General features: G+C 42.2%; 1 pseudogene; it reads left to right on the forward strand.

The window, feature by feature from the left end:
- The first annotated feature begins 8,708 nt into the window (after positions 1-8,708).
- LOC123164610 (cytochrome P450 89A2-like) lies at positions 8,709-11,091 on the forward strand (annotated as a pseudogene).
- Positions 11,092-11,307: the final 216 nt, after the last annotated feature.

Consider the following 11,307-nt stretch of genomic DNA (forward strand, 5'->3'; position numbering starts at 1 on the left):
ATGGCTCAAGAGAATACCAAGTTGTGTAACTTTTCCAATACCAATAATAATGATTTTATTAGTACTCTGATTCTTCCCGCCACTAGTGCGGAATCTTGTGAAATTAATGTCGCCTTGCTGAATCTTGTTATGAAAGATCATTTTTCTGGCCTTCCTAGTGAAGATGTCGCATCCCATCTAAACAATTTCGTTGATTTGTGTGATATTCAAAAGAAAAAACATGTGGATAATGATATTGTTAAATTGAAGCTATTTCCGTTCTCGCTTCGAGATCATGCTAAAACTTGGTTTTCATCTTTGCCTAAAAATAGTATTGATTCATGGAATAAGTGTAAAGATGCTTTTATTTCCAAGTACTTTCCTCCCGCTAAAATCATCTCCCTTAGGAACGAGATTATGAATTTTAAGCAACTTGATCATGATCATGTTGCACAATCTTGCGATAGGAGGAAATTGATGATACAAAATTTCCCTACTCATGGTTTGAATTTGTGGATGATTATACAAAAAAATTATGCCGGATTGAATTTTGCTTCTAGAAATCTTTTAGATTCGGCCGCGGGAGGTACTTCTATGGAAAGTACCTTTGGAGAGGCTACTAAACTCCTAGATTATGAATTTTAAGCAACCCGATCATGAACATGTTGCACAATCTTGGGAGAGGAGGAAATTGATGATACGAAATTGCCCTACTCATGGTTTGAATTTGTGGATGATTATACAAAAAATTTATGCCGGATTGAATTTTGCTTCTAGAAATCTTTTAGATTCGGCCGCGGGAGGTACTTTTATGGAAATTACTTTAGGAGAGGCTACTAAACTCCTCGATAATATTATGGTTAGTTCTTCTCAATGGCATACCGAAAGATCTTCCACCAGTAAAAACAGTGCATGTGATTGAAGAGATTAATGTTTTGAGTGGAAAGATGGATGAGCTTATGAAATTATTTGCTAGCAAGAGTTTTTGTATTGATCCTAATGATATGCCTTTGTCTACTTTGATTGAAAATAATAACTAATCTATGGATGTGAATTTTGTTGGTAGGAACAATTTTGGTAATAACGCGTATAGAGGTAATTTTAATCCTACGCCGTTTCCTAGTAATTCCTCTAATAATTATGGTAATTCCTACAACAATTCTTATGGAAATTATAAGATGCCCTCTGATTTTGAGAATAGTGTTAAATAATTTATGAGTTCGCAAAAGAATTTTAATGCTTTGATTAAAGAAAAATTGCTTAAGATTGATGATTTGGCTAGGAACGTGGATTGAATTTCTCTTGATGTTGATTCTTTGAAACTTAGATCTATTACACCCAAGCATGATATTAATGAGTCTCTCAAAGCTATGAGAATTTCCATTGATGAGTGCAAAGAAAGAACTGCTAAGATGCGTGCTTAATTAGATTGGTTTGTAAAAACGTGTTCTTCTAGTTTCTGTGAAAATAATGATCAAGATATTAAAGCGATTGATGTGACTCCTATTGAATATTTGTTTTCAATATAAATATTGATAAATATGGGACTGGAGATGAGCCAACTTTAGTTAAAAGGCGTCCCAATGATTCGGAGTTTTTAGATCTGGATGCAAAAATTGATAAAAGTGGGATTGGAGAGGTCAAAACTTTAAGTAGCAATGAACCCACTCTTTTGGATTTCAAGGAATTTTATTATGGTAATTCTACTTTAATAGATTGTATTTCCTTCTTGCAATCCATGTTGAATTCTCCTCATGCTTATAATCAAAACAAAGCTTTTACTAAACATATCATTGATGCTATGATGCAATCTTTTGAAGAAAAGCTTGAATTGGAAGTTTCTATCCCTAGAAAACTTTATGATGAGTGGGAACCTACTATTAAGATTAAAATTAAAGATTATGAGTGCCATGCTTTGTGTGATTTGGGTGCTAGTGTTTCCACGATTCCAAAAACTTTATGTGATGTGCTAGGTTTCCGCAAATTTGATGATTGTTCTTTAAATTTTGCATCTTGCGGATTCCACTATTAAGAAACCTATGGGAAGGATTAATGATGTTCTTATTATTGCAAATAGGATATTATGTGCCCATAGATTTCATTGTTCTTGATATAGATTGCAATCCTACATGTCGTATTATTCTTGGTAGACCTTTTCTTAGAACGATTGATGCAATTATTGGTATGAAAGAAGGAAACATTAGATTTTAGTTTCCATTAAGGAAGGGCATGGAACACTTTCCAAGAAAGAAAATTAAATTTCCATATGAATCGATTATGAGAGCTACTTATGGATTGCATACTAAAGATGACAATACCTGGATCTATTCGTGTTTTTATGCCTAGCTAGGGCGTTAAACGATGGCCCTTGTTTGGAGGCAACCCAATTTTATTTTCGTTTTTGCTTTTTAGGTTCTGTTTTGCAAAAATAATTCATCTAGCCTCTGGTTAGATGTGGTTTTGTGTTTTAGTTAGTGTTTGTGCCAAGTAAGACCTTTAGGATAGCTTACGGTGATAGTTGATTTGATCTTGCTGAAAAATAGAAACTTCTGCGCTCAGGAAAACAATTCTAATTTTTAACAGAAGCGTGCTTTTGATCTTATTCTTTTTTAATAAGATTAATAAACAAATTTCTTAGGTCGTGCTAATTTTTCAGAATTTGTGGAGTTACATAAGTATTCGACAGTTACAGATTACTACAGACTGTTCTATTTTTTACAGATTCTGTTTTCTATGTGTTGTTTGCTTATTTTGATGATTCTATGGGTAGAATCGGGGGGTATGAACCATGGATAAGTTTTAATACAGTAGATAGTATACCAATATAAATAAAGAATGAGTTCACAACAGTACCAAAAGTGGTGATTTATTTCTTATACTAACGGAGCTTATGAGGTTTTCTGTTGAGTTCTGTGTTGTGAAGTTTTCAAGTTTTGGGTAAGGATTTGATGGACTATGGAATAAGGAGTGGAAAGACCTAAGCTTGGGGATTCCCAAGGCACCCCAAGGTAATATTCAAGGACAACCAAGAGCCTAAGCTAGGGGACGCCCCGGAAGGCATCCCCTCTTCTGTCTTCGTCTATCGGTAACTTTACTTGAGGCTATATTTTTATTCACCACATGATATGTGTTTTGCTTGGAGCGTCTTGTATGATTTGAGTATTTTCTTTTTAGTTTGTGACAATCATCCTTGCTGTACACACCTTTTGAGAGGGACATGCATGAATCGTGATTTATTAGAATACTCTATGTGCTTCACTTACATCTTTTGGGCTAGTCAATTTTGCTCTAGTGCTTCACTTATATCTTTTTAGAGCATGGCGGTGGTTTTATTTTATAGAAATTATTGAACTCTCATGCTTCACTTATATTATTTTGAGAGTCTCTAAAAAACATGGTAATTTTCTTTGGTTATAAATTTAGTCCTAATATGATAGGCATCCAAGAGGGATATAATAAAAACTTTCATATAAGGTGCATTGAATGCTATGAGAAGTTTGATTCCTTATGATTTTTTTGAGATATAAAGATGGCGATATTAGAGTCATGCTAGTGAGTAATTGTGAACTTGAGAAATACTTGTGTTAAAGTTTGTGATTCCCGTAGCATGCACGTATGGTGAACTGTTATGTGATGAAGTCGGAGCATGATTTACTTATTGATTGTCTTCCTTATGAGTGGCGGTCGGGGATGAGCGATGGCCTTTTCCTACCAATCTATCTGCCTAGGAGCATGCTCGTAGTACTTCGTTTTGATAACTAATATATTTTTGCAATAAGTATGTGAGTTCTTTATGACTAATGTTGAGTCCATGGATTATACGCACTCTCACTCTTCCACCATTGCTAGCCTCTCTAGTGCCGCGCAACTTTCGCCAGTACCATAAACCCACCATATACCTTCCTCAAAACAGCCACCATACCTACCTATTATGGCATTTCCATAGCCATTCCGAGATATATTGCCATGCAACTTTCCACCGTTCCGTTTATTATGACACGCTTCATCATTGCCATATTGCTTTGCATGATCATGTAGTTGACATCGTATTTGTGGCAAAGCCACCGTTCATAATTCTTTCATACATGTCACTCTTGATTCATTGCATATCCCGGTACACCGCCGGAGGCATCCATATAGAGTCATATTTTGTTCTAAGTACTGAGTTGTAATTCTTGAGTTGTAAGTAAATAAAAGTGTGATGATCTTCATTATTAGAGCATTGTCCCACATGAGGAAAGGATGATGGAGACTATGATTCCCCCACAAGTCGGGATGAGACTCTGGACGAAAAAAAGGAGGCCAAAAAAATGAGAGAAGGCTCAAATAAAAAAATGAAAGAAAAGAGAGAAGGGACAATGTTACTATCCTTTTACTACACTTGTGCTTCAAAGTAGCACCATGATCTTCATGATAGAGAGTCTCGTTTGTTGTCACTTTCATATACTAGTGGGAATTTTTCATTATAGAACTTGGCTTGTATATTCCAATGATGGGCTTCCTCAAATTGCCCTAGGTCTTCATGAGCAAGCGAGTTGGATGCACACCCACTTAGTTTCTTTTTGGCCATGTTATTTTGAGAAGACATAATTGCCTTGTTAGTATGCTTGAAGTATTATTGTTTTTATGTCAATATTAAACTTTTGTTTTGAATCCTATGGATCTGAACATTCATGCCACAATAAATAAAATTACATGGATAAATATGTTAGGTAGCATTCCACATCAAAAATTTTGTTTTTATCATTTACCTACTCGAGGACGAGCACGAATTAAGCTTGGGGATGCTTGATACGTCTCCAATGTATCTATAATTTTTTATTGTTCCATGCTATTATATTATCTGTTTTGGATGTTTTATATGAATTCATATGCTATTTTATATTATTTTTGGGACTATCCTATTAACCTTGAGCCCTGTGCTAGTTCCTGTTTTTTCCCTATTTTTTAGTTTCGCGGAAAAGGAATACCAAACGGAATAAAACCTTTGTGATAATTTTTCTTGGACCAGAAGAAAACAAGGAGACTTGGTGATGAAGTCGGAGGAGCCATGAGGCGGATACAAGGACGGAGGGCGCGCCCAGGGAGGTAGGGCGCGCCCCCACCCTTGTGCCCCCCCCCCCCCCGTGCACCTCCTGACCTAATTCTTTCGCCTATATATTCCCAAAATATCCCCAAGCCACCAGAGGCATCCATGAAAACAATTCTCCACCGTCGCAACCTTCTGTACCCGTGAGATCCCATCTAGGGACCTTTTGTGGCACCCTGCCGGAGGGGGATTCGATCACGAAGGGCTTCTACATCAACTCTATTGCCCTTCCGATGAAGCGTGATCTAGTTTACCACAGACCTACGGGTCCATAGCTAGTAGCTAGATGGCTTCTTCTCTCTCTTTGATTCTCAATACCATGTTCTCCTCGATGTTCTTGGAGATCTATTCGATGTAATACTTTTTTGCGGTGTGTTTGCCGAGATCCGATGAATTGTGGATTTATGATCAGCTTATCTATGAATATTATTGGAATCTTCTTTGAATTCTTTTATGCATGATTTGATATCTTTGTAATTCTCTTCGAACTATCAGTTTGGTTTGGCCAACTAGATTGGTTTTTCTTGCAATGGGAAAAGTGCTTAGCTCTCGGTTCAATCTTGCAGTGTCCTTTCCCGGTGATAGTAGGGGCAGCAAGGCACGTACTGTATCGTTGCCATCGAGGGTAAAAATATGGGGTTTTCATCATATTGCTTGAGTTAATTCTTCTACATCATGTCATCTTACTTAATGCATTACTCCGTTCTTTATGAACTTAATACTCTAGATGCATGCTGGATAACGGTCAATGTGTGGAGTAATAGTAGTAGATGCAGAATCGTTTCGGTCTACTTGACACGGACGTGATGCCTATATTCATGATCATTGCCTTAGATATCGTCATAAATTTGCGCTTTTCTATCAATTGCTCTGTAGTAATTTGTTCACCCACATCATTATTTTCTATCTTGAGAGAAGCCTCTAGTGAAACCTATGGCCCCGGGGTCTATTTTCCATCATATAAGTTTGTGATCTACTATTTTGCAATCTTTTACTTTCCGATCTATAAACCAAAAATACCAAAAATATTTACCTTATGGTTTATCTATCTCTATCAGATGTCACTTTTGCAAGTAACTGTGAAGGGATTGGCAACCCCTTTATCCCATTGGGTGCAAGTTGTTTGATTGTTTGTGCAGGTATTCGGTGATTTCTGCGTTTTCTCCTACTAGATTGATACCTTGGTTCTCATACTGAGGGAAATACTTATCTCTACTTTCCTGCATCACCCTTTACTCTTCAATGGAAAAACCAATGCAAGCTCAAGAAGTAGTAGTGTTGCTCAAGTGTTGGGAGGTTGGCGGTATTAAACTCCTGACGAACTAGCTAAGCTAGAGTTGAAAGAAATTCAGGTATCCTTGTTTCGTGTATGTGTTGTCCACACTCGGAAAACTATAGACTACCGAGAGTAACTCTCGGTAAAGGGGCCGTCTGAGAACTGACACTACTGTTGTGCCACTCCTTTTCTGAGAATGGCTCTCGAAAAAGGAGTCGCTGAGCACTTTACTTCTACGGGGCTGCCACTATTTTTCGAGGGTGGCGACACTTGGCAAACTGTCAGCTGCCATGTGGGACACACGGTCCCACTGGTTACGAGCATTGTCGAGCGCTGCTCTCGGCAAAGACATCGTTATTTTTTTTGTAAAAATATTTAGCAAATAATTTGAAACTTTTGCTGATAAATGTTACCGGTGGAACCACATGTCAGTTAGAAAAATGTTTGTGTGGCGTGTTCTTACCGAGGGTGACGTCGCTGCTCTCGGTGTAGGGTGAATCAAGTGACGACGCCGTCACTCCCGAACGGGTATGCCATGTGGCCTCCCTTTGCCGTCTGTGGCTCTCGGTGAATGCCCTGTTCGCTGTGAAGCCAGTTTTAGTCCATTCCCTCAGAGGATTGCCCACCGCCGGCTCGATCTGGGTGACGAACGCAGCTAGTCCTCCATGTTCGTGCCCGTGCATGTGTCTGGTTTGTGAGGCATCTGCCACGTCAAGGATGTGCATTGGGTATTCGTACACCACACCACCCTTTCATACATATGCCTTGGCCACACGCATGCATGCAGGGCCAGTTGCCGGAAAACAGAAGTCATCAAAATTCATGGCATTTTGGATCTTTAGTCATTAAAAGTCATGAAATATCAAGAAAAAAGATTGGCAAAGAAACACAGATGAATGGGGGGGGGGGGGGAATATGATGTGGCCTTTATGGCTCTCGGTAAAGGTCCTAACCCTAGGTCTATACATCCTCTCCATTCGTAGTCGTGCTCGATAAATATGTGTGTTCCTTTTGTTATTATTTACATCTCCTTTTATTTTTTTACATGCTTCGCAAAGTACCTTATCATTTTAGTAAGACATTAGCGAGATGGCGTTTTCCGGGTGTATGCCCTTACAGAGGCCCGGACGGTCTACGACGTTGGCATGCACCGATAGGGGGTAGGGGTTAATGAATACCTGCTTCTCCGTGTTACGACAGGTCTCTGTTTTCATTCATTTTACTTTATAGTGCTTAGAAGTTGAGATTTGTAATAATCTAGCCCAAAACACAAGTCATCAAAAGTCATGTCATTTTGAAACTTGAGTCATTAAAAGACATGAAATATCAGCCACACAATGAGAGTGGCAAAGATACAGACAGAAATAAAAGGTAAATATGATATGGCTTACTCAGTACCAAGGGTCGATAACCGTTTTCGGTAATAGCTGCATGTACCGAGAGCCCTCTTGGTACAGGTCGTAACCCTAGGTCTAGGGGTCTTCACCGATTGTAGCCGTGCTCGGTAAGAATTTTTCTCCCTATTGCAAGTATCTCTTTTTCTTTCCTGGCCTAATTGATTTAGTTGCCACTAACGAACAAACTAACCAAGGATAACTTCGTCCTAAATACGCTATAATTTTGTGCCTTGGGCACCGTGGCAAAAATAATATACCTTATAGAAAGGAACGGAGGTAGTAGTGCTTAGAAGTTGAGATTTGAAAAAATCTAACACAAAACACAAGTCATGGCACTTTGAAACTTTAGTCATTAAAAGATATGAAGTATCAAACGAAAACATAGAGGGCAAAATAACACACACAAAAAAGGAAAATAGGATGTGGCATATACTTTGCCGAGCGTCGAAAAACGACTCTCGGTAATATTGGAAGTAACTGACGGTGCCATCTGGTGCGAACGGACATGCCACGTGGCTCCTCTTTACCGGGCGCGGCTCTCGGCGTCTGCGCCGTTTGCCGTTCGGTGCTTGTTCGCCGTGAGCAAGTGACGGCAAAGTAAGCAGTTATCGCGAGGCCAGGTTTGCCAAGAGTGGCTCTCGGCGTTGTTTATTTTGCCGAGTGCTCGTGTTTTGGCTCTCGACGAAGACGTCGACACCCGGAGTATACTAAACTCAAGATGGTGCCCAAGTGTAGAGAGATCGAAGCAAAGAGGCTGCCATCAAAGGTGATCCTAAACTCAAGGTGATTCCCAATGGTCGTAAACAACGCTTTCTTGCCGAAAACGTTTATAATTATTTTGGGTTCACTGTAGGGTAAAGCGACCGATCGATAGCTCAACCTTTAATATGGTCTATATAAGAAATGAAAGTAGCGGTAGCAAGTAAGGTCAGGCCAGGCCCAGACATCAGCTGCTAGCCATGCAATGATGCAAGACGTGATCCTCCTCCTCTTGCTTCCCATGGCGCTCCTCGTCGTCGTGGGCAGCCTGCTCCGGCGTGCACCGCCGTTCAAGGAAATGCAAACCCGCCTCGCCGCCGCCAAGTGGGCTCTCGTACGGGACTTCTCCGCTGCGTTGCGGCAGGACGTAGTCGTACCGTGTGACCGCGCACCACCTCCTCGTCCGCGGCGGCGCAGGGAGCGCGTTCTGCAACCGCCCGCCGACGAGCGCGGCCAGCTCCGTCCTTTCGCGCCAGCGCCACCACAACATAACCTCGGCGCCCTACGGCCCGCTGTGGCGCGGCATCCGCCGCAACCTCGTCTCGGAGGTCTTCCACCCGTCGCGCCTCCGCGTCTACGCCCCCGCCCGCCGCCGGGCGCTCTGCGGTCTCGTCGCGGACCTCCGGGAACAGTGCACGTCGTCTACCGGCGGTGTGGCCCTCGCGGCCGAGAGCATCCACGCTGCTTTGTTCGGCCTGAGCGCCACCATGTGCTTCGGCGACGGCGTTGACCCAGGCCGGGTGCGCGCCATGGCCGACGGCATGGAGGACCTCATTCGGTCCCTCGTTGGGCTGCGTGTCTTCGCCGCACTCCCAGCGTTGACCGAGCTAATCTACCGCGACCGGTGGAATAACCTGGTCGCGCTCAGGCGGCAGCAGGAGGAGATGTACCTCCCACTCATCAATGCCCGGCGCGACCGGCGGCGCCGCCCGTCCGGCGAAGCTCCAACATATGTGGACACGCTCAACGACCTCCTGGTCGTAGACAACAGCCACTCCTTCTCCGGTAGTGGCAATGCTTCCAAGTTAAGTCTAACAGACGGTGAGCTGGTGGGGCTCTGCTCGGAGTTTCTTGGCGCAGGCACGGAGCCGGCGACGGCGGCGCTACAGTGGATCATGGCGAACTTGGTGAAGCATGTGGACGTGCAGGAGGCCGTCCGGAGAGAGATCGACGGCATCGTTGGAGCGGACGCTGAGGAGGTGACTGAGGAAGACCTTGGCAAGCTGGAGTACCTCCATGCTGTCCTCATGGAGGCGCTGCGCCTGCACCCCACGGTGCCCTCGGTGTCTAGGCAGGTTAGCAACTAACTGCTTCCGATTCTACATCCAAAACTAATTAGCCAGTCGAGGTCACTCACATCGTACTCTCTCCGTTTCCGAAGACAAAGTGCATCAGTTTTCATGCAAATCAATCTTATGTATTATGTGACCAAGATTATATAAACTAGAATATCATCAACATCTACATTACAAATAAAATAAAATATTAAAATCACTTTCATGATAGATCTAATAATAATGAGTTTTTATTATTTATGCCACCGGTTGTGTCCTACTACTCAGTTTTGCCATTAGGAATTTCAACTGCTCAAAATGCCATCGCTTCGTTAGACACATGCTCAAAATGCCACTGGACACAATTATTGTGATCTCAAATCTCCTTTGCCATGTTATAATGACATAAATACCTATGAACCGACATGGCAGGTCTCCCTCTATCTCACTATAATAAAGTATAGGGCCCACTTGATCCCAACAGCGTTCTTATTCTTCTGTAAAATTATTCACTTGGTTACTCCTGACAAGTGGGGCCACCCTTATCATTGTGAGATAGAGAGAGCTGACATGTGGATCTAGGCTTATTTTTGTCATAACATGGTCAACGGGTTTGACATGAAAATAACAATGTCTAATGATATTTTTTAGCAAACATCTAGCGGAACGATTGCATTTTTAAGATATCTAATGGCATTTTTGAGTAAGCATCTCACGGATCGATGGCATTTTTGAGTAATTGTATCTTCTAATGGCAAAACTGAGTAGTGGGACACAACTAGTGGCATAAATGATAAAAAAATCAATAATATATTAATACTTTTTAAAGCACCTTGGTCAAACATGCTCAAATATTTAGGAACGGCGAGAGTAATACGTACTTAATATTCTCTTGCTGCCTAGGTGATGCCCGACGACCATGTCTTTCTGGATGGTCATCGTGTTGTGGCCGGGACGACGGTGCAGTTCCTCCTAGAACGCCTGGCGCGGGACAAGACGGTCTGGGCCGAGCCTGACAAGTTTTTGCCAGAGAGGTTCCTTGCCGGTGGCGGGGGCAACGGCACGAGCCTCGTGGCGGCGGCAGGAAGTGCTGGAGAGATCAAGATGATGCCATTCGGGGCCGGCAGGAGGATGTGCCCCGGCATGGGTGTCGCGATGCTTCACCTTGGATAGTTCGTGGCAAACCTCATTAGGGAATTTGATTGGACAGAGGTGGAAGGCGATCTGGCTATCGACCTCGAGCCGCAGGTCGGGTTCTTGAACGTCATGAAGCGGCCACTCCGTGCTCAGCTCACTCTGCGGAATAAGGAGGCTTGATCTTCTGGAGCTAACTTCTTCAAACCCATAAACAACGGTGAAGAGAAGCACTGAGAAAGGACTGTCTATCTTTCTTGTCTGGCTTCCATCATCTAAGTTTACTGTCTGAACTGTTTGATCAAAAGTCTATAATGGCCTATTGTAATTGTAATTGTAGTTGTGTGTCCCATCATAAGTCGGCGGCACTAAGGCCAGTCATTGCCGAACTGTATTTAT

Source organism: Triticum aestivum, chromosome 7D, assembly GCF_018294505.1.
Source record: "Triticum aestivum cultivar Chinese Spring chromosome 7D, IWGSC CS RefSeq v2.1, whole genome shotgun sequence".
NCBI lineage: Eukaryota > Viridiplantae > Streptophyta > Magnoliopsida > Poales > Poaceae > Triticum > Triticum aestivum.